The sequence below is a fragment of the Lemur catta genome, chromosome 8 (genome assembly GCF_020740605.2).
Source record: "Lemur catta isolate mLemCat1 chromosome 8, mLemCat1.pri, whole genome shotgun sequence".
NCBI classification, from domain to species: domain Eukaryota; kingdom Metazoa; phylum Chordata; class Mammalia; order Primates; family Lemuridae; genus Lemur; species Lemur catta.
Window position 1 is genome coordinate 15,428,050 of NC_059135.1, and position 21,409 is coordinate 15,449,458.

Genomic DNA, 21,409 nt, shown 5'->3' on the forward strand with positions numbered 1-21,409 from the left:
CTTTGCACGTCTTGTCCTTGGTCGTCCACAACTATCCTCTCAGTTTCACATCTGCCCTTGTCATTTCTGTGTTTGTGGCTGTGCCCCTCGTTTCCAGGACAGAAGTTGCAACTTCCTTTTATTTTCCTTCACTTCATTCCCCTCCTCTTTCAGTACTGGCTCCTGCTTCTGTTCTCTAGCCCAGCGTGTGGTTCCCAGAGCAGCAGCAGCAGCATTAGCAGGAAACCTGTTAGAAATGCAAATTCTTGGGCCCCAGCCCAGATACACTGAACCAGAGACTCTGGGGGTGGGGGATGTTTAGCCATCTGGGTGTAACAAGCCCTCTGGGGATTCTGAGGCCTGAGTTTGAGAATCAGGGCTCTCCACCCCAGCAGTTCTCAGCTTTGCTGACATTTGAATCTCCTGAGAAGGTTTCAAAAAATACCCGTGTCTGTGTACCACCCCAAACCAATTAAATCAAGTTCTCCAGGGGTGGGGCCCAATTATAGATATATTTTTAAATGCTCTGCCAGTATTTCTAATGTGCAATCAGGATTGACTGTAGCCTGCCAAAATATTTCCTGTTTTGGCCCTTACTTGCTCCCTTCGTCTGGGAAGCTCTGCCCTGGCTTTTCACATGTCTTGTTTTTCCTTCATTCTTTGGGTCACAATAAAATTGCCACCAACTCAGAAAGACCTTCCCTGGCCATGTTAACTCCAAGAGCTCCACCCCAGGCAATTTCCATCACTTTATTCTCTATTAATCTCTTACTTGTACTAATCTCTAATTGAAACTATTTTTAAATAATTCATTTACTTATTGGCTCCACTGGAAAATAAACTCTAGAAGACAAATGACTGTTCTTTTCAAGGAAGAACCATGCAGGCCCCAAGAATAATGCTAGCACATGTAGCAGCTCAAGATATATTTATTGTATGAAAGAACAAACACTGCACACACACAGACACCACATGCTGTTTATTCCAAACTCTGTGCTTTTGATGCTCTGGTTTCCCTTGCCTAAAATTTTGTTCTTTTATTTTCATTATCTTTTATTTTATATTAATAATTAGTCACTTTTCCTACAAAGAGCTAGAATATCTGCCTCAATTCTTCATTATCCACAATGAGCTCTTTGTTTCCTGAAGTCATACATGACATTGTAACATCATCTAATTTTTTTTTAATTTTTCTTGAAAAAGTGTGTGTTGGATACTTGCCTCTGACATGAGTGGCTGAAGCACACAGACCAAGCTTCCCGTCTCTTCCCGTTTGCTCTACGGTGTGAATAGAGTATGCTGCAGACGACACAAGAGTAGATACTTTTTGAAGTGAATTGATTGGAGGAAGGAAAAAGCTCTCAGTCAATAGTTTTAAAAGCCAAAAGACCATTGAAGAGAGAGAGAGAATACATACAGATGCAAGAACGAACATCTGGTTCAACATACAGATTGAATCTTTTTTAATAACCTGGGCCGGGGTGTCTAACGCATGTCCATGTGTTGGGCATGCCCTGGCTGCTGCGGTTTCCAGTGGGCCCCTCTTTCTACTCTGGCACTTTTGAAGACCTAGGTCTGGACAGAAATTCCCCCATACCCCTCAGCCGTCCTTTCCCTTTTCTCTCTTAAACTGTATAGACACTGAAACTAGCATTCACATCAGGGAACGCCGGGTCGCCACAGGCAGCCATTGATTGCAAGTAAGCTGCTACAGAAACTCCCCTTTTATGATGCTACATTATCTCTATGAGAGCAATCAGAGCGATCAGCTGGAAATCCCTCAACACTGAGAAGGAATGAACCGGCTCGCACGCTGCTTCTCCTTGCAATGCCTTGCTGGGAAACCACTAGGGCTCTTCGGAGCAAATCAACATCCCCATCCTAAGAGATTGATCTGTGCCTCGCTAGGAGGGATGACCTGCTGGCTTCAGCTGGACAGAGCCAGAGAGAGGACAAAACCCTCCTATGATGATCTAATACTTTTAGATTAGGGCTCATTCATTCTGCATCAGTCCAGGCGCAGTGTCTTCCTTTCTGTACTGTAGGCTTCCTAATGAAACAGAGGTAAAATTACTTGGACATATTTATTCTTAGGCATATAGTTTTTTGTGTGCTTGAAGATCTAGACCGGCCCTGACAAAGTTGTGATGGGGCATAAAACCATTTTACCTTTCTTGACTCCAGCTCCTTTCTATAACCTGAACATTCAGAGGGTTGCTGGGATAATTCCTCTTACCCTTCAAAAATTAAGAATCAAGAACGCATATTTGCCCTTATTTCCCTTCATTTTCTTTCTTGCACTGGCTCTGCCCTCGCCGTTTAATTCACGCCTCCGTCCCAAGAACTGGCAGTGCTGCCTACCAGATGTCTGTAGCCCTTTCCAGTCCTGGATCTGCCCTCTCCTGTAAGTAACATCCAAGCTACAGAACTTTTTCTGGCCATCCTCCTGGGCCAGTTTTCTCAAAGCAAGGATTTTGCCAGAGCTAACTTGATAATCTAATTTGCACTATGTTGATGACCTAATGTGTGTGTTACCTTTCCAAAGTAGGTCACAGATTTGCACTGAAAGAGTTGTCTTAAACTCTGTAATTCAAAGACTAAGAATAGGAATTTCTAGCAGTTTTGGAGATGAGAGAAATGGGGGAAGATTTGGGCAGTGGGCAAGGGCAAGCCAAGTGGTGGTGGTGTCACTCATAACAGTGGGGACCAGCTTCATTGTGTCCTCTCTGGAGAGATCTCATTAGCATAATCTGATTTACCACACTCCCTGCACAGCACTGACGCATAATTCTTCACGGGCTCTCAGAGCTAGTGTCACTGCCCCAGCCAGACCTGTGCAATGTCTGAGCACTGGCAACAGTGGGGAAGGGAGAGGGGGAGGCTATTTAGGTTCAAGAGAGGAAATTTAGAGGAAGTAGAGAGAGGGAGAAAACCACCAGTTGGGAGACCTAGAAGATACACCTAATCTATCTCCTGGATAACTTTAAATTTATTGAATTATTTCAATGAATTTTAAAAATTCATTGAAATAATTTATAGTGAGTGACTTCAGGCACAGTTCACTTCAATTTAACATATATATATATATTGACTGTTTATGCATAATTAATAGTGATAAAAATAAATTTCTAATCAGTAACACTGAATTAGCACTTACCTTCCATCATGCACTTCACTGAGCATTGTACAAGGATTATTTCAAAAGGAATTTCATCAATTTTGGTGTGTGGTAAGTAGTGGAATGCTAGTTAACTGGCTCTCTGGAAAGAAAAAAATGCCCTGATTTGTGGTACATGCTCATTACTATGGTGCAAACATTCCCATCACAGATCTTTTCAAGCGACCAAGGGTTCACTACACTTCTAAATGTATTACTATTGGCCCACAAAATTTCTGACTTTTTAACAATTGGTGCTTATAACTCACAGGAGCTGGTTTCAGCACATGACTGATGCTAGGTACCTTTACTTCCCTCTTTGTTAGGGTGACCACTTCCTCCCCGTTTTTCCTGGGACTTTCTTGGTTTTATTATTGCAAGTCTGGTGTCCAGGAAACCCTCTCAGTTCTGGAGAAACTGGGGTTGTTTTTCATCTACTCTTTTGCTACGGTCTGAACGTTTGTATCCCACAAAAATTTCTATGTTGAAATCCTATCCCTCAATGTGATGGTATTAAAAAGTGGGGCTGTTGGGAAGAGATTAGATGGGATTAGTGACCTTATATAATAAAAGATGCCCCAGGGACCTGCCTTGCCCTTTCCACCACGTGAGGACACATCAAGGAGGTGCCATCTATAGACCAGAAAGAGAGGTTTCACCAGACACCGAATCTGCCTGTGCCTGGATCTTGGACTTCCCAACCTCTAAATCTTTGGGAAATAAAGCTACCCAGTTTGTGATATTTTGTGTTATTTTGTTATAATAGCTTGAATTAAGTAAGCCACCTTTGTACACATGAGAAAACAGAATTTAGAGATACTTGTCCAAGATCTCACAGGTAATAAGCAGCAGAACTTCTTTCAGCACTTAGAAGTCTGATGACACATCTTGTGAGCTTTGCTGCAGCAGACACCAAGCCTTCAGTAGGGACCTTCTTCAGTGGAGAAGGTCAGCCATGAGTGCAAGACTATCATAAAAAAGAGGACACACATGCATGCACCACACATATATGTGCACATTTCATTAAAAAAATGCAAAAGCTAAAATGTTTCATGACAAAATTGAGATATATTATACGTACATAAATGAATGAACTACAGCCTGGTCCAACTGGTTACTTTACCTCCTTCAGAGGTTGAGCTTAGTCCCAATTCATTGAGATCCCCTGAAAGGAACTACCCACAGCCTTCTAGAATCTGCACTAGCATAATGTATATAAATCCTCCACATTTTGTCATGGGCAAATGCAAGGCCAGGCTCTGCTTCTCAGCACACGTGCACAGCAGTGTGATCAATGCTACATCTTCTAACCTGGGAAATGTTATAAGTGAGGAAATTTGCCTTTTCTTAATATGCACTGTTGAATACAAGCTTCATTAACTATAACATAATCCTTCAATTTAGAAAATCATTTCAATGATTATGCCTAATGAATACCAAGATATTTATATGAAAAGTAGAGCTTCTTTTCTTCCAAATTGAAACTCATGAACTCTAGTATATCCTTTAATTAGAATATCCTTCAAGAATAAGTCTCATGAATAATCATGTTAATGTTCCATTATTTGTCAAGTAAAATAAAGTTCTGTTTGGAAACTTCACGTTTTGTTTTTTCTTGTCTGATAGAAGTTTAAATAAATGTTATTTGTAAAAAGCCAAATGATTTGTTTAGATGATCGTAAACATCATTTTTGACCTAACAGACCCCTTTTAATGGATAAAATAAATTATCTGCCACATAGAGATGAGTTATTCTGATTTTGTAAAAATGCCATAATATTCTGAAAGCATTAAAAGAGTGCAAAATGACGTTAATTTACCCAAGCCATGTTTCAGAAGAGTTGACTTAATATGAGTATATACATATGAAAAATAGTGATTCTCAGCACCCATAAGCTATCTTAATTATCTTAAAAGCATTCAAGAAAGTCTTCCCAAATACTTTTTTCTTAAAAAAATATCTAATACACACCTCACCCAATTAACTTTGAAAAATAAGTGTATGCCAAATATGGCTTTTGTGTGTGAGAGACAGAAAGGGAAGGAGGAGGATACGTTTAAGTTGGAAGTCACAAAACAGTAACCAGAAATAGATTTAAATTTTATTTCTCAGAGGACTTTATGTCCTTGAGGTCTATTTCACTCTAAAATTGCATAAATCTAATAGTGCAAAAGGGATTTAAAAATCTTATAGAATATTGGATCTAACCCTTGGGAGTGCATGTCATCTGCTCAAGTGAGCAGCAAAGGAGTGTGTGTGAGGACATAAAGGCCAGGAAATCTGTACAGAAAAGAGAATCTTTTTAATATAAATCATTAATTTTGTATTTTGCATCAGGAAAGCATCTGCTATTTTTATTCATTTTGCTTAGAGGTCCAGAATTAAAACTGATACCACTAACCTCACACATCCAATTTCAGAAAATGTGAAAAGAACAAGATACTATCGCCATGAAACAAAAGTTAACAATTCTATTTCTGAGACGGTTCACGATTAATTTTATCTGTATGCTACAAAAAAATCAGATGGTCTAAAATCAGAGAATATAACCTGAGTTTTGATCTGAGATTTAGGATCACTGTACTTCCAAATTTATGAAGATTTTTTTTCAGAGGAAATTGTTAAAATCTCTTATCATTTTCTCAAAGCAGTAAAAAAGTCAACAAACTTAAAGAATCCCTAGTAAGAATTTCTGGCATATGATTGTATCATACAGTTTAGCATTTATATATTCCTATTACATACTTTATTACTTAGAATATACACAGTGAAGTTATAATAAGCATTCATCATAATTAACTATACTGTAAGTTTTTCACATAAAACAAATTAAAGCAGATAGAATGAGTGTAAATATAAAAAAATTTCCAAATAATTGATTATTTTAATGTATTTATTATACATTTTAATAATATTTTCAAACTATACCAGAAAAATGTTCTCAGAGACAAGTTACTAAGTTTTATTTTTATTAGTGGCAGGGCTGGCCTTTGGGCAGAGGCACTCATCTGTATAATATGATTTTAGGGAAGTTATCATGATATGCCTGAGCCCACAAATGCCCCACTATCTTGCTGGGTTGGAAATTCTACCACTACTGATCCCTTCTTCTAACACATCCTTCTCAGTTTCGTCTAAATTGTAAATATCCCTAGGAAAAAGTTTATTTATTTAATACTCATAACATCATGGAATTCTGCCATGCATTCTCATGTTTGGAAATGGGCTAAATAAGAGATTCTTAAACACAAAGAGAGGAAAAGAAATTTCCACTGAAAAGGGAAACGGTTATGAAAATGGAACCCAAGAATCTAAAGAAGGGCCTCAGTCACATGCCATTTATCAATATATCATTTATAATTAACAGAAAAATGCATCAAAAATAAGTGCTAAAATATCTTTAACTATACACTATGTACTTCAGTAATTTAAAGTCTATCACAATGGGTTTTTCCTAGTAATTGTATTTCCTTCAAAAGTATTAAAAAGGTAATTCTTAGCTCTTATCTCAAATTTTTAATATGTAAGTTTAACTTGAGATATTACCGTATTTTCCTATTTTTAATCCCTTCTTAATTATTATAGTATAGTGCTCTGATTTTAGATCAGTATGGCAGCTCTCACTGAAGTGGAAATTTCTCTAAATCCTCTTTCTGACTCTTCTACTTTTTGCCTCTTGCTTCCAAAAATAGAAATATTCTTAAACTTAAGAACTGTAAAGCCATACTAACCAGAAAGATAAGTTTCCTCTACATGTTAGAAACAAAATGGTAACCAAAACATCAGAGTGGAGACCAGAAGCTAATGCCAAAATGTTCATGGTGATGGTAACACCAGCCGAAGGGGGTGTTCTAATTCAGGTTTAGGAAGGAGAATATGGTCCTCAGATCCCCAGTACAAAGGGAGGTGGAATTTAGACTCCTTCAAGAAGTTAGAAGGCACAAGAAGCAGTAAACAAGCGAAAAGATGGAAAGACACATGAAAGAAAAGACACAGTAGGGAAATTCAAACTCTGATAAATTCAAACCACAGAAGAGTCTGAAAGAGACTTAAAAATAATTTGTATTTAAAAAGTTAAAAGCAATAAAGAAAGAAGGAGAAATGATGCCTCAAGAAGAGAACCCTCCAAATATAAAACCATCCTCATATAACCATCTAATCTTTGACAAAATAGACAAAAACATACTCTGGGGACAAGAGTCCCTATTCAATAAATGGTGCTGGGAAAACTGGATAGCCACATGTAGAAGACTGAAACAGGACCCACAGATTTCACCTCTCACAAAAATCAAATCACGGTGGATAACAGATTTAAACCTTAAATGGGAAACGATTAGAATTCTAGAAGAAAATGTAGGAAAGACTCTCACAGACATTGGTCTAGGCAAAGAATTTATGAAGAAAACCCCTAAGGCAATCGCAGCAACAACAAAAATAAACGAATGGGACCTGACTAAATTAAAAAGCTTCTGCACAGCCAAAGAAACAGTCACGAAAATAAACAGACAGCCTACAGAATGGGAAAAAATTTTCACATACTACACATCAGATAAAAGACTGATAACAAGAATCTATTTAGAACTCAGGAAAATCAGCAAGAAAAAATCAAACAATCCTATCAAAAAATGGGCAAAGGACATGAATAGAAATTTTTCAAAAGAAGACATAAGAATGGCCAAAAAACGTATCAAAAAATGCTCAACATCCCTAATCATCAGGGAAATGCAAATCAAAACCACAATGAGATACCACTTAACTCCGGTGAGAATGGCCTTTATCAAAAAATCCCAAAACAACACATGTTGGCGTGGATGCGGAGAGACAGGAACACTCATACACTGCTGGTGGGAATGCAAACTAGTGCAACCCCTATGGAAAGCAATATGGAGATACTTTAAACAGATTCAAGTAGACCTACTATTTGATCCAGAAATCCCATTATTGGGCATATACCCAGAAGAACAAAAGTCATTCTTTAACAAAGACATCTGTACCCAAATGTTTATAGCAGCACAATTCACAATCGCAAAGATGTGGAAACAACCCAAGTGCCCATCAATCCACGAATGGATTAGTAAACTGTGGTATATGTATACCATGGAGTACTACTCAGCTATAAGAAATAACGATGATACGACATCTCTTTGGTTCTCCTGGAGAGAACTGGAACCCATTATATTAAGTGAAGTATCCAAAGAATGGAAAAACAAGCATCACACGTACTCACCAGAAAACTGGTTTCCCTGATCATCACTTAAATGTACATCAGGGAAGGATACCAATTGGATATCAGACTGGGATGGGGGGGTGGGGGGAGGGGGTGGGTGTATGCCTACATGACGAGTGCGTTGCACACCCTCTGGGGAATGGTCATGCTTGAAGGTGCAGACCCGGGGAGGTGGGGGGGGAGGGGATGGAGGTATGACTACATGATGAGTGCCAGGCGCACTGTCTGGAGAATGAGAACGGACGCGCTTGGGACTCTGACTCGGGGGGATGGGCGGGACATGGACAATGTATATGACCTGAACTTATGTACCCCCATGATGAGTTGAAATAAAAAAAATAAATTAAAAAAAAAAAAGAAGAGAACCCTATATTCAGGGAGATTTGTACATTAACCAAATAGAGATTCTGAAAACTTAAATATATTCATTCAAATAAAAATTAAGGGGATGAGTAAATAGCAGACTAGATACTCCTGAAAAAAAGAATTGTTCATTGAAAACTAGAAATGAAAAAATTACCCCGGATACAGCTCACAGAAAAAGGCAGGGGTGAGACAAGGGTGCAAAGTATAGGGGTACAAGTATAAAACTTGCCAAGGGAAAAAATATGAGTCCCTAACTGAATGAGCTGAAAACACACTACCACGCCAAATGTAACAGTGAAACGACAGAAAGCTATGGCAAAGACTCTTAAAAGTATCTAAAGAGAAAAGACAATTAATTACAAAGAAACTGCAATTTGTTAGACTTCTCATAAGCAGCAGAAAATGCTAAAAGAAAAAAATGCATATAACGGTATCTCTAAAATTCTGGGAGAATATAACTGTCAACCTAGAAATCTATATGCAGATCAATTACTACTCAAGATAAGAGAAAGTAAAAAGATTTTGAGATCCACAAAGGTTAACAAAAGTTACTATTGATGGACTAACACTATACGATAAACTAAAATATAAATGTCAGCAAGGAAAAAAAAAATTAATCCAAAAGAAGGGCATAGGATGTTAAGAAATAAGAGATCTTCCAAGAATGACAAAATTTCCCACTAATAGACACTCTTTTTTAAAAGAACCAAATTCGGTAAGAAAAAAAAAATTAAACTTAGAAGAAAAAAAAAGAATGCAATAAATAATGATGGGTGAAGAAACAGATTACCATGTAAAATAAACTCAATAAATTTCAACTGTAAAAATCATTATAATAATAATGACACAACAATACTGGTGGTGATATTTAATAATAAAGTGGAACTGAAATATAGGCAAATAACATACAAGATGGAAAGAGAATTGACAAAATTTTCTAGGCTTCTTAATTCGTTTGACAGAAGCATAAATACATAAATTAACTGTAGAGTTTGTTAAATATGTATGTTATAAATTTAAGTGTATTCTTCTTATTTTTCTCTTCCCTTTTCTTCCTTTGGTGAGCAATATAAGCCTAAAGCCATTAAATTGAATAGAGCAAAATAAGTGTCTGTGCTGGAGGGCAGTTGAGCCCCAGTAACACAGAGTGGGATCTGGAGCCCAAAGAGGGTGATGAGGACATTCATAGATAACAACTGCCTGGCAAGGGTAGGATGAGGAGGAATGTCCAAGCAGGACATGGCTTAGTGTAAGGTGTGAAAGAACAAATGGGTGGGTGGGGTCTGGAGTGTGTCCACCTGGGGGGTGGGGCTTGAGAGATGACCTGGCAATGTGTGTTGGATCTGAGCAAGGTGCCAGAGCCCAGGTGTGTTAAAAAAAGGATGTTCTTGCAGGGGGGATGTTCAACCCATGTGCTTTGAGAGGTGTCTCTGTATTTGAGCAACTTAGTGTGGAGTAGGATAAAGCCCAAGTAAATGAAGAGGGCCTCCACATTGGAGGGGGCATCACAGAATGGGGATGCGACCCCAAACAGGGAAAATAGGATGTCCCTGCAAAGCGAAGCTTCCAAGTGGAGTTTCAGAACCTGGCCATGAGAAGGAGGACACCTGACTGATAGGGTATTCAGCACTAAGGGTTGGAACCCAAAGAGGGGAAGAAAGTGCACCCACACAGTGGGGGCAGGGGTGGCCAGCCAGAGGATGTCAGAGCCTAGGAGGAGAGGGAAGGGTTTCTGCTCAGTGGACAGTGCAGCAGCAATAATGGGAGATTGGTTATAAACAGGGACTGATTAAATAAGTATATATATTAAGGATAATAGGAGCCAAATTTCTCACAGTTGGAGAAAGGAATTACAAATACAGAGAGAAAGAAAACTAGAATAAACCAGTGCTGCTGTATTGAAATTGGAAGAGGTTTTGGTTTGAGTTCATGGTTTTCAAGCTATAGAGATAAATATAAGTATAAATGCTTATGTCTATGTGTATATATGTATCATACTATATTGTGATATATATGTGTATCACATGTATATACACCTTAGCTCTGCCTTAGAGTACCAACACTCCAATAGAATGAACACAACTAGCACCCTGATTTGGGCTTCTAAATGCCATTGTCCACTATCAGGAACCAGAGATTCTTAAAGAAGTATCTCATTCCAGTACTGGGGCAGAAAACAACTTGTTGTTACAGAAAAGATATGCCTCAAGAATGATGAGGATATGTCAAAAAAGACAAGAGTACTAGCTTGAAGGAGATATTGCTTGCCAAATCTGATGCAATTTGTGTGCCAAAATAATGTTAGTAACAGAGCAATTTGTAGTTGTAATAGAGAAATGGAAAGTATATAGATAGTAGAAATTACAAAAATAGAAAAAAATCAATAGAAATAAAAAAGTGATTCTTATAAGCCAACCAAACAAACAAAATAAGCCCTTTATAGATAAACATCTAGGAAAAATAAGACAGGAAAGAAGAGAGAAGCCACAGAAAAGTAATATCTATATTATAAAATGTTACATAATTTCAAAAATTCTCAATAAAATCCTAGCAAATCGAATCCAAGTGCTTGTCAAAAAAATAATCCATCATGACCAAGTGGGCTTCATCCCAGAGATGCAGGGATGGTTTAACATACACAAATCTATAAATGTAATTCACCACATAAATAGAAGCCAAAATAAAGACCTTATGATCCTCTCAATAGATGCAGAAAAAGCATTTGACAAAATTCAACACCCTTTTATGATAAGAACGCTTAAAAAAATAGGCATAGATGGGACCTATCTAAAAATGGTACAAGCCATATATGACAAACCCACAGCCAACATCATACTGAATGGGGAAAAATTGAAAGCAAATGCAGTAGAGTTTTAAAGACTTTAAAGTTTTAAGAGAATCCTACAGAAAATTTATAACAATAAATTTGCAAACTTAAATAATTGCAAAATTTTACAAAAAATCATAATTAACTATATTATTATAGAATATCCATATGAATTAATTAGACAAGTAATACCATTATAAGAATTGAATTGATAAGAAATGGTTACTCCCATATAGCACATACTTTTTCTACACACATACTGCAAAAAACACCAGTTTCAGACTGTGTTACTGGCATCTCACTGAACTTTCGAGGAATACAGTATGTCTATCTTATTCGAATTGTTTGAGAGAAGAGAAAAAAACAGTGATTCATCCTTCCCGAAGGATGACTCTAGTATATCTTTGGTGTTTTAAACTTGTATAAACAGTTCCAGAGTTTATACCATAACACATTGTTGAATTTGGTTTTCTAATATTTTAGAAATCTCATAATGAGATTAGGCCATCAGAGTTGCTGGAATTACTATAAGCACAGAAAAAAGTAGTAAAGTAATGATTTAAAATATTTTTTAAAAGATGCAGTTAAACAATATCAAGAAAAATTATAAGCAAGCTAAGAACAAATCAAATAAAAGATAAGCAAGAATAGAAATACATAAAATATAATCAAAAATTCCTAAAGAGCCCTTGATGAAATAGGGGCATATCCCATATTTGCGGATAGATATTTAACATCATAAGATGTTTATTCTCCTCCATTAGTTATATATTTACATATTCCATAAGAATCTCGAACACATTTTTGATAAAACTAGGAAAACTATTATTGAAATTCATATTAAAGAATAAAGATACAACAGCAGCCAAGACACCTTAAAAGAATAAACAAGGATGTGGGACTTACTCTACCAGAGAGCAAGAACTGTTAAAAAGCTATAGTAATTAAATCAGAGTGTGTTAATGTAGGAATAGAGGGCTCAATGCAACAGAATTAAGAGCCCATAGAAGGACCAAGCATGTAGGGGAATTTGGTATGTGACAGACAGCAAATGATAACGTTAGTCCAATTAGTTTTCTTTATGGAAAAAGTTGAATTAAATTCTTACTTCATATTATGCCCCCAAATTAAATACAAGAGGTTAAAAACCAAAATATGAACTACTTTACAATTATTAGAGAAATATTTAATAGACTTTCTTCATAAATTCTGAGAGGAATATATTTCTTAGGTAAAAGTATAAGTCAGAGAAAAATAGATAATTAAGACTAACTACATTGAAATGAAAACATGCTTCCCATAAAAGCCAAATGAACAAAGTTGAATAAGCAAAAACCAGAAGATAATATTCACAAAGATTAAAATAAAGGATTAGTACCTAAATGTAAAATAGTCCTACTTACTTATGAGGAAAACATAAGCTACCATGTAGGAAAATGGACAAGAGACCTAGACAAGCCATTCATAGAAAAGCAAGTCCAAAGGGCGCCTTTTCTCAAAAATAATTCATGAAAGGGTGCTCAGTCTCACAAGGTATTAGGTAAACACAAATTCATGGCTTTTAAAAAAATTCCCATTGTATAACTATTCATTTGGCAAAATTTGTTTAAAGTACAAAAATCCTGTAAGTTGATGGATTTATTGAGGAATAGCCACTGATGCAAGAACAAATGGTTCTTGAAAATGTGAGGAACTTTGGAGAACAATTTGGTAATATCTAGTAAGTTAAATACGTGTTTGCTCTAGGACCCACAGCTGTACTTTTCATTATATTTTACATGGAAATTCTTGCACACATGCATCAGGAGACTTACCAAGAATGTCCCTTGAAGCCTTCCTTATAATGGCTATAAGAATGGAAACAACTTAAATATCCAACAGTTAGAAAATCTATACATACATTATGGAAAATAATAAGATATTACACAGTAATTAAGAACAAGCTGGAGCTACTGATTTCCATATATAGATCCAACAGCACATTTAGCGTAAAGAAGCAAGATGAAGACTGTTGAATACAGTACGATACCATTTATATAACACATCCATTTTGTAGACATGCACATACACAATACTGAACTGGAAATATACCCAGTAATTTGATAGTGGTAGTTTCTGAATAAGGAAAAGGGTGAAAAAGTTTGGAAAAGAAGCTTAGTGGTATAATTTTTTTCTTTAATGTTTCATTTCCTTTAAAAATATGAGCAACGATGAAAAAATATTTTATAATTTTTAACATTGGTTTCTGGGTACGTGAGATTTTAATATTATTCTCATAATTTTTTGTATTTTACTATATTTACCAAATTTAAAAAATATGAATATATTATCTTTTCCTCCCATCCTTTATGTTGGTAAGTATAATATTAAAATGATGCATATGGACGAAAAGTCATTGTTTGCTCAATGATATATTTCTTATGGAGATTCCTTATTAATTCACAACTAAACTGTCAGCTTTTGAAGACATGGTATGCAATCGATAAATGGCAAGTATCCAGAGACTACATGAAGTAGTCAAGAAATTAGTGTTCCAAGAAAAGCCCCTTGTGAAAAGAAATCAATTTGAATCTCCAGTCTGTAACACCTTCAAATGATCTAAATATTGTCTTTTATAATGAAAGTCCCAAATGAAAATTGTATACTACCGACATCAGGAAAGCATGACATAGTCTAGGCAATATGTGATTGGAAATTGTAACAAGGTTAAATAATAAAGCAAATTTTGCTGATTCATAGCTCATTATTTTATTAAATTATAAGATATTAAAACTTATGAAGCAAATGGCAAACATTTGCTTTGGAGGCAATGCATATCATTTCTCATTTCTTTGATTCTGTAGGTAGACAGTTCCAATTGCTGAGCTTGGCACTGGTAATTTCATTCCCTCTAAGCCAAGTAAAACAGAGGCTAGCTAAATTGACAAAAAATAACAACAACAACAATAATAATAATTTACTGTGGTACGTTCACAAAATTTTACACTTTCCAAGAGTGATAATAGCTATATTGTTCATTGGAAAAGATTCATATGAACCTAGGGCAGAGAGAAACAGGGCACTTTTCACTTGAAGCAAGACACTGGAAATACATTAACATGAAAACCAGCCCAGAAGATGCTCCCGAAAAAAATATGTTAATGCAGCTGGTGGGTACGATGAATTTTTATGTTGACACTCCTTACTGCTTAGTGATTCCAAATACTGAGGATTAGAAAAAGCTTAAAGGTTTGAGATTCCCAGTCTTGGCAGATTTGATGGGAAGAGAGCTTTTTTAATTAAAAAAAGAAAACGTGGGGAGGGGGGAAAGGAACATTAAAGTAATTGGGCGAGAGATACAAAGGACACCTATAATTAATTTATAGGTTATTAATTCATCATGTAGGGCTGTGAAAGCATCTGTATATTTCTGTATCTGATGAATATATTGTGAAAAAAGATGTGTTCTGCTTAAATTACCACGGCTCAATTTGCTGAGAAATCGTTAGCAGTGAGTCCTCACAAGAACTAATCCAATCTTTAAGGGGCTCTCTTAATGTGTTGCTCCCTCTTCCAGCCATGAGTAATTTTACAACATTTCAGTGGCTATTGCTGGAGTCAGGGCCAATGGAATATTTGCTAGAAGTCCTAGGAAAAAACACAGTAATTAAGGAAACATAGCAATTAACCTCAATTAAGGGGAACCTTCAGGACAAAGTTGGTTTTCTGATCTGCAGCAGCCAATTTCTTCTGTCCTTTTGGAGAGTGTCAAATGTGCAGCTCCGGTGTCACCAGCAGTACCCTTCATGCAGCTGAGCATTTGCTTCTGAGCCTTCTTGTCACTAGCCAGTTACATAAGCCTCTCTGTGCACCTCATTCTAGACTATGAAAATCTCCATCTGGAAAGTAAGTTTATTTTTGGTTAATTTGATTTTTTTTTCCTTTTTTATTTTTTAAATTATTCTATTATAGTCTCTAGGCTATATGCATTTTCAACTCTCCAAATTACTTTCTGGAGAATTTCAGGAAAAAGAGAAACAAAAAAGAACCATGTTGACATTTCAATGTCATTACTGACAAAGGATCCACAAAGAATAGGAATAATCACTTGCAAAATACCATTAAGCCTAAATTCCCCAGTAAAAAGCAAGAGACCTCTGTACTATCACATCAGGTAAGATAAGCACGAAGTTACCACATCGCTGCCACATTCACCAAGCCTTTGGCATTCCAAATCCCAGAATTCTCCATCCCCTATTCACGCCTAGGCATCTCCACGGGCAAGAAAATCCCTGGTGGGCTGCTGGTGTGGTTAGGTGCAGGGACTGTACAATGGGACTACTAGCTGATGGCTTGCATTAGCAAGTGAATTACTACTTGATTGATCCAATTACATCATTAAGTCAACCCAAATAACTGGACCATACATAGGCCAAAGTTAATTTGCCATTTTAATGATAAAACCTGGTTAGTTATGCAGTGATTTGGTATTTATTTGTGCCACACAGGCTTATTTGCTCCCCAACCATCATCAAATGGGCTTAGCAGTTCCCCTTTCCCTTCTCACCCCAACCCCAATCAATAAGTTTTATTTTAAACCATTTATCTGTAGAGGGAGAAGGTGAATTTCTCTCAGATGCTAATGAACAATTCTTTCTGGCAAGAAAGACCTACACAAACAACCCTTAGGTAAAGTTCCTGCTTCCTAATGAACAGTGCCCTTGGGCTCCAGGAGGCAGAGCCAAATAAATGACTCCATAAGCCCAAAAGCTCATTATTGGCCAGAAATAGGCCCAGCCTCAGGCATCTGTGGCCATATTCAGATCATTAAGAATCTTCTGTTGCTTACTGCCTTCTCCTTTTTCTAGTTAAGAAGCCAGCAAGGCACTTTCCATCCTCCCCACACACCTGTAAGCAAACTGATTTCTTATTCCATATTTTGCCATTTCCCTACTCTCTAACTCATGCTCTTTTCTATTTTTTAACGTATATAAAATTAAGTCTTTGTATCTTCTCAATGACCCTATTTTTGAGGTTCACTAGTTGACATGTACACAGCTGGGAACTTACCCTTTTTATTGTCTTGCAAAGCCCACCACAGAGGGTCACAACCTTGTCAGGAATTTGCAGCTTTCATGTCCAAGCACCACAAGTCCAACAGGAGAGTTTAATAAGGAAATGTAGACCTGAGCCGACATTGTTTCAGAGAACCTGGAGGGGTTCATTTAAAACACTTCCCATTTCTAGCTCACACATGTTACCGAAAAAGTTCCTGGGAGAGTAGCGCAGAATCCAACTCTTGGACACCGTCTCATACATTAGCAAAATTAACTTAACTTGTAAAGTATTTTATTTTTCTGGTATAATGAGCATGGAAGCTTTCAGAACCCAAGGCTTTGTGGTTTTTTTTTCCCCCACTTGCTGCTAAGGAAATAATATTTTATTTTAAGCAAGATATTAACCCATATGTTGTTTTACCTATTTTTTTTTTACATCTGCAGACATCACAATAAACAAGTCTGTGTTTTCACTTGCCATAAATTCTTGTTTCTGAAATTGCAATGACTGAAAGATATTTCAGGCTTAAGTTTTCTCATCAAGTCATCTCTTCCCCTAAATTTACTCTAGATATCATGACATTGAACTAAACATCTGCTCAATAGCTCTGTTTAAGTTTTGTTTAAAATATTTTGTTTTGGTATAAAAAGTGGTCCTTTGAGAACGTTATTTTGAAGAAATATTTGGCTGTGGAAAGTCAAATGGAGGAGACAATTAGAGAAGAAAACAAGGGTTAAATGCAAGCATTTTGCACCCAGCCAAGTTAGAACAATATTAAGTGTAGCGAAGAGAAGTCAATTGAAGACCAGAAAGAGAAAGGTTGAAGAATCATTCTCTTTTGTAAACAGTCACTGTCAAAGAGTGAGGAAATGGAAGTGAGACACTTACACAGTTTTTCCTGTGTCATTCTGTTTCAGTTTAACATCTATGGATGCTTGTGATAACCTGGCCAGGGGCTTTCTTCGTTCACTCATTAAGTGAGGTTTTATTGAACAGTGAGGGTAAGACATGCAGTGAATTTGAACACAAATAACACATGGTCCCTCTACCCCCAAAGAGTCTGCTTTTGATCTTTCTAAAGAAGAAAATAGACTTTATTGGGATGATACAATTAGAAAGGCCAGTTCCGAAGAGGTAGGTAGCTTTTACTAGAACGCGGAGAGCCCAGCTATTGAGAAAAAAGCTTTGACTGAGTTAGGCTTTATTCTGGCCATCAAGGAGGGATTTGGGGTAAACTGGCAAAGGAAATGGAGGAATTCCATTGGTAAGGACATAAAATCCTACTGTAATTAGGATTTTCTCCACTGTCTTTGAGAAGTTTTTTTTAAGCTGCTTTTAAGAACACTTGTTATATGGTTATTTCATCTGTTTTTCTAAATAGGTCTGTTTTCACTTTGAAATTTTATTAAAAGAGTACAACGTTCACGATTAAGTAAGGACAGCAAGAAAGTAGGATTGACCCTTCCATACTGCTCCCATTTGGGGAACGGTAGCCAAGATGGCAGGGGGTGGGGTGCTGAAATTACAAAACTAAATAATGAAGTGATAACAAATGTCAAATGGTGCCTAATGATGTGTTACTAAATAAAATCAATATTTAGGGATATTTCCTCACTGAAAAAGTACTGACATATGCTCTTCTTTCTATGTTGGTTAAAAGCACTGTTTGCAGAGCTACCTGGATTTTTGTCCCCGCTCTACTATTTACCAATTTTATGACCTTGGGATAGTTACTCTACTTCTTTGTGCCTCAATTTTCACATCTGGTATATAATAAAGAAGATTTGTTCTGAAAATTAAAAACCTAAGTACGCGTGAAGAGTTTAGAACAGTGCATGACACATAATGTTTCATAACATTTATTAGGGCTGATGATGATGAAGGTGGTGCCATCACTCATTTCTTCAATCAATATCTATTGGATGCCTGTGTATAAATCACAGTTCAGATTTTCCAGGATGAATTGTATTATGTATAATGTTATTCATTTAAATAAAAGTAATTTGATATATAGAAAACCAAAGGTGACATTTTATTGTAATTTTACATTAATAAAAGTACAAAAACAATTTTTTGGCCGGATTATGAGACATCATTTCATAGAGTTAGGACTATAAACTTTGGGGTTAGAATGGTCAATTTATAAGCTTTGGAGTCAGCCTTGGCCAATTTACTGGCTTTGCAACCTTGGACAGATTAATATCTCTAATCTCTTAACAGTTCCTTCATCTAGAAAATGGAGCTAAAAATTATACATAGTTCAGAGTATTATTTGTTGATTAAATGAAATGAGTTTTACAATATGCCTGGGAGAAACACATTCAAAATTTTTGCAGTTAGTAAGAGTCATGGCCACATAAGTAAGTGTGGTGACCTTTCCATGGCAAATCCTGAGTACACAATGCCTTAGTTTAAAGGACTGAATATCTAAGTCTAATTGTGAGAAGAAGAATTGGACTAGACTAGTAGAATTGATCAGGATATCTGTGTTAAAGTATGAGTTCTGTCATTAATCAGCTCTAGGCTTTTGAAAATGTCACTATATTTTTATTGTCTCCAGCCCTTCACTTATACAATAATGAGAGCAAACGGCGTGACTTACAAGGACTCTCCCAATTTTAACGTTTGATAATAACATGGCTTAATGGGAGAATTAAGACATCATGCACAATCAGATAAGCGTATCACACAATTGATTTTCTTTGTTTTTATTTTAAGCATTTAAAAACCTTATTCTAAAGTCTTATGCAGAATTTGAATGACTTTTATTTTTCTAGTTTTGGACTTCATTTTACAAAGACAGCAAAAGGAACAGCAATAACATTCAAAAATGGGAATTATAAACATATTATCATGTAGCTAATTGAAGCCTACTTATATACAACAAAACCACAAAGATATACAATGGCATTCTAATTATATTTAAAATGTCTTCTCACTAGAGGCTAGATAAAATCCCTTAAGCCCAAATGGATAATAAATGTACCCATTTAGATTTGAAAAAACAAATCCTTAGCTGGAAGTTTCAGTTTTAGCATGGTGGTTCTGACAGCACATATATCTCATTGATTATGGAAAGAAACTCTGGATAAAAACCAAAAAAACAACTATACAGGTGAGTCATTGAGGGAAGTCAAATCTAGGAGAAGTTAACCATGTGGGGAGGAATTTCACATTTTTTTTTTGTTATATGTTGGTTTTCCTGAGGGAGGCCCCAGTCATACAGTGGTGCAGTCTGGGTGGTACAGGCAGCTAAATTCTGAGAGACCTTTTTTTTACTTTTCTGCCAGGGGAGCCAGGAAAGGAGGTACCTGTGGGTTGGAGAGTATGAGAGCAAGGCCTGGTGGAGAGAGATCCAGAAGAGAGTCCTTATTTCTGTGCCTGAGCCCATAAAAGCCTCAGGCTCTATATATGCGTGTGGCATACATGAACTACAGCAAAGATTTTGGAAATCGAACTGAAGTTTGAACACAGCCCACAGAAGATAAGAAAGAGTTTATGGTCTGACCCTAATCGAGTTGATGTTTTACTAAAATACACACCTCCACATTCTCTAGAGGACCCAAAGTCTAAATAACAAAATGTGCACAAGGTCCAAAATATGCTTCAAAATTCCCAACACGGGAGAACCAGGAAAATGGGACCCATTTTCAAGGGACTGGGCAATCAACAAATACCAATCCTGAGATGACCAAGGTCATAGAATTATCAGACCAAAATTTCAAAGCAGCTATTACAATATGTTCTCTATGTTAAAGAAAATATACTTGAAATGAATGGAAAGATAGGAGTTCTCATCAGAGAAACAGAAAATATTAAAAATATATATGTCTTTAAAGTAGCTAGAGAAAGAGATACATTATGTACAAGGTAGCAACAACTTTAAGGGTCATGGATTTCTTATCAGCCAATGTGGAGGTCAAAAGACAGTCAAATGACATTTTTAAAGTGCTGACAGAAAAAAAAGTCAAATCAGGGTACCATATACAGTGAAAATGTCCTTCAGAAATGAAGGCGAAATAAAGACACTCTCAGATGTAGGGAAACCAAGAGAATTTGCCACCAGCAGACCTGCTCTCAAATATGCTAAGGGAAGTTCTACAGGCTGATGAGAAATAATATCAGAGGGAAAGTTGTTTCTTCAGGAATAAAGGAATAACATCAATGGTGAATATATGGGTAAATACAATAGGGCATATTATTCACATATTATTCTCCTAAGTTTTTTAATATATGTATGATTATAAAAGTAAAAATATTAAATGATTGAATGGGATAATAGGTGTGTATATGTATTCATACACACATGTGCATATGGATATGTATGTACGTAATGTATATAAATATACAAACTGAGCAAACTGTGGGGCTGTGGAGGCCCATACTTGCAACTGGTGTCTATGAGGGGCCAGTCTTGGGGACTAAGTCCTCACCCTGTGGGATCTGACGCTATCTCTGGGTAGATAGTGTCGGAATTGAATGAGAGGACACCCAGCTGATGTCCCCTGCTCGGTGCGTGTGGGAAAAACCCACATTTGGTCACAGAAGTCCTCTTCTGTGTTGATTGTTATGGAGTTTAAAGGATAGCATGATTTGGAGAGCATCATTCTCAAAGCACCTGGAGATGGGGTGGAGGGAGGAATAGATAGCAAATAGGCATGAAGAATCTTTTGGGAGTGATCAAATGTTTTTATCTTGCTTGTGGTGTTCACATATGTGAAAAGTGATTGTATTGTACATTGTATTATAAATAGACAAAGTTTATTCTACTTCAATTATATCTCAATAAAATTGTTTAAAAAGAATAAACACCTG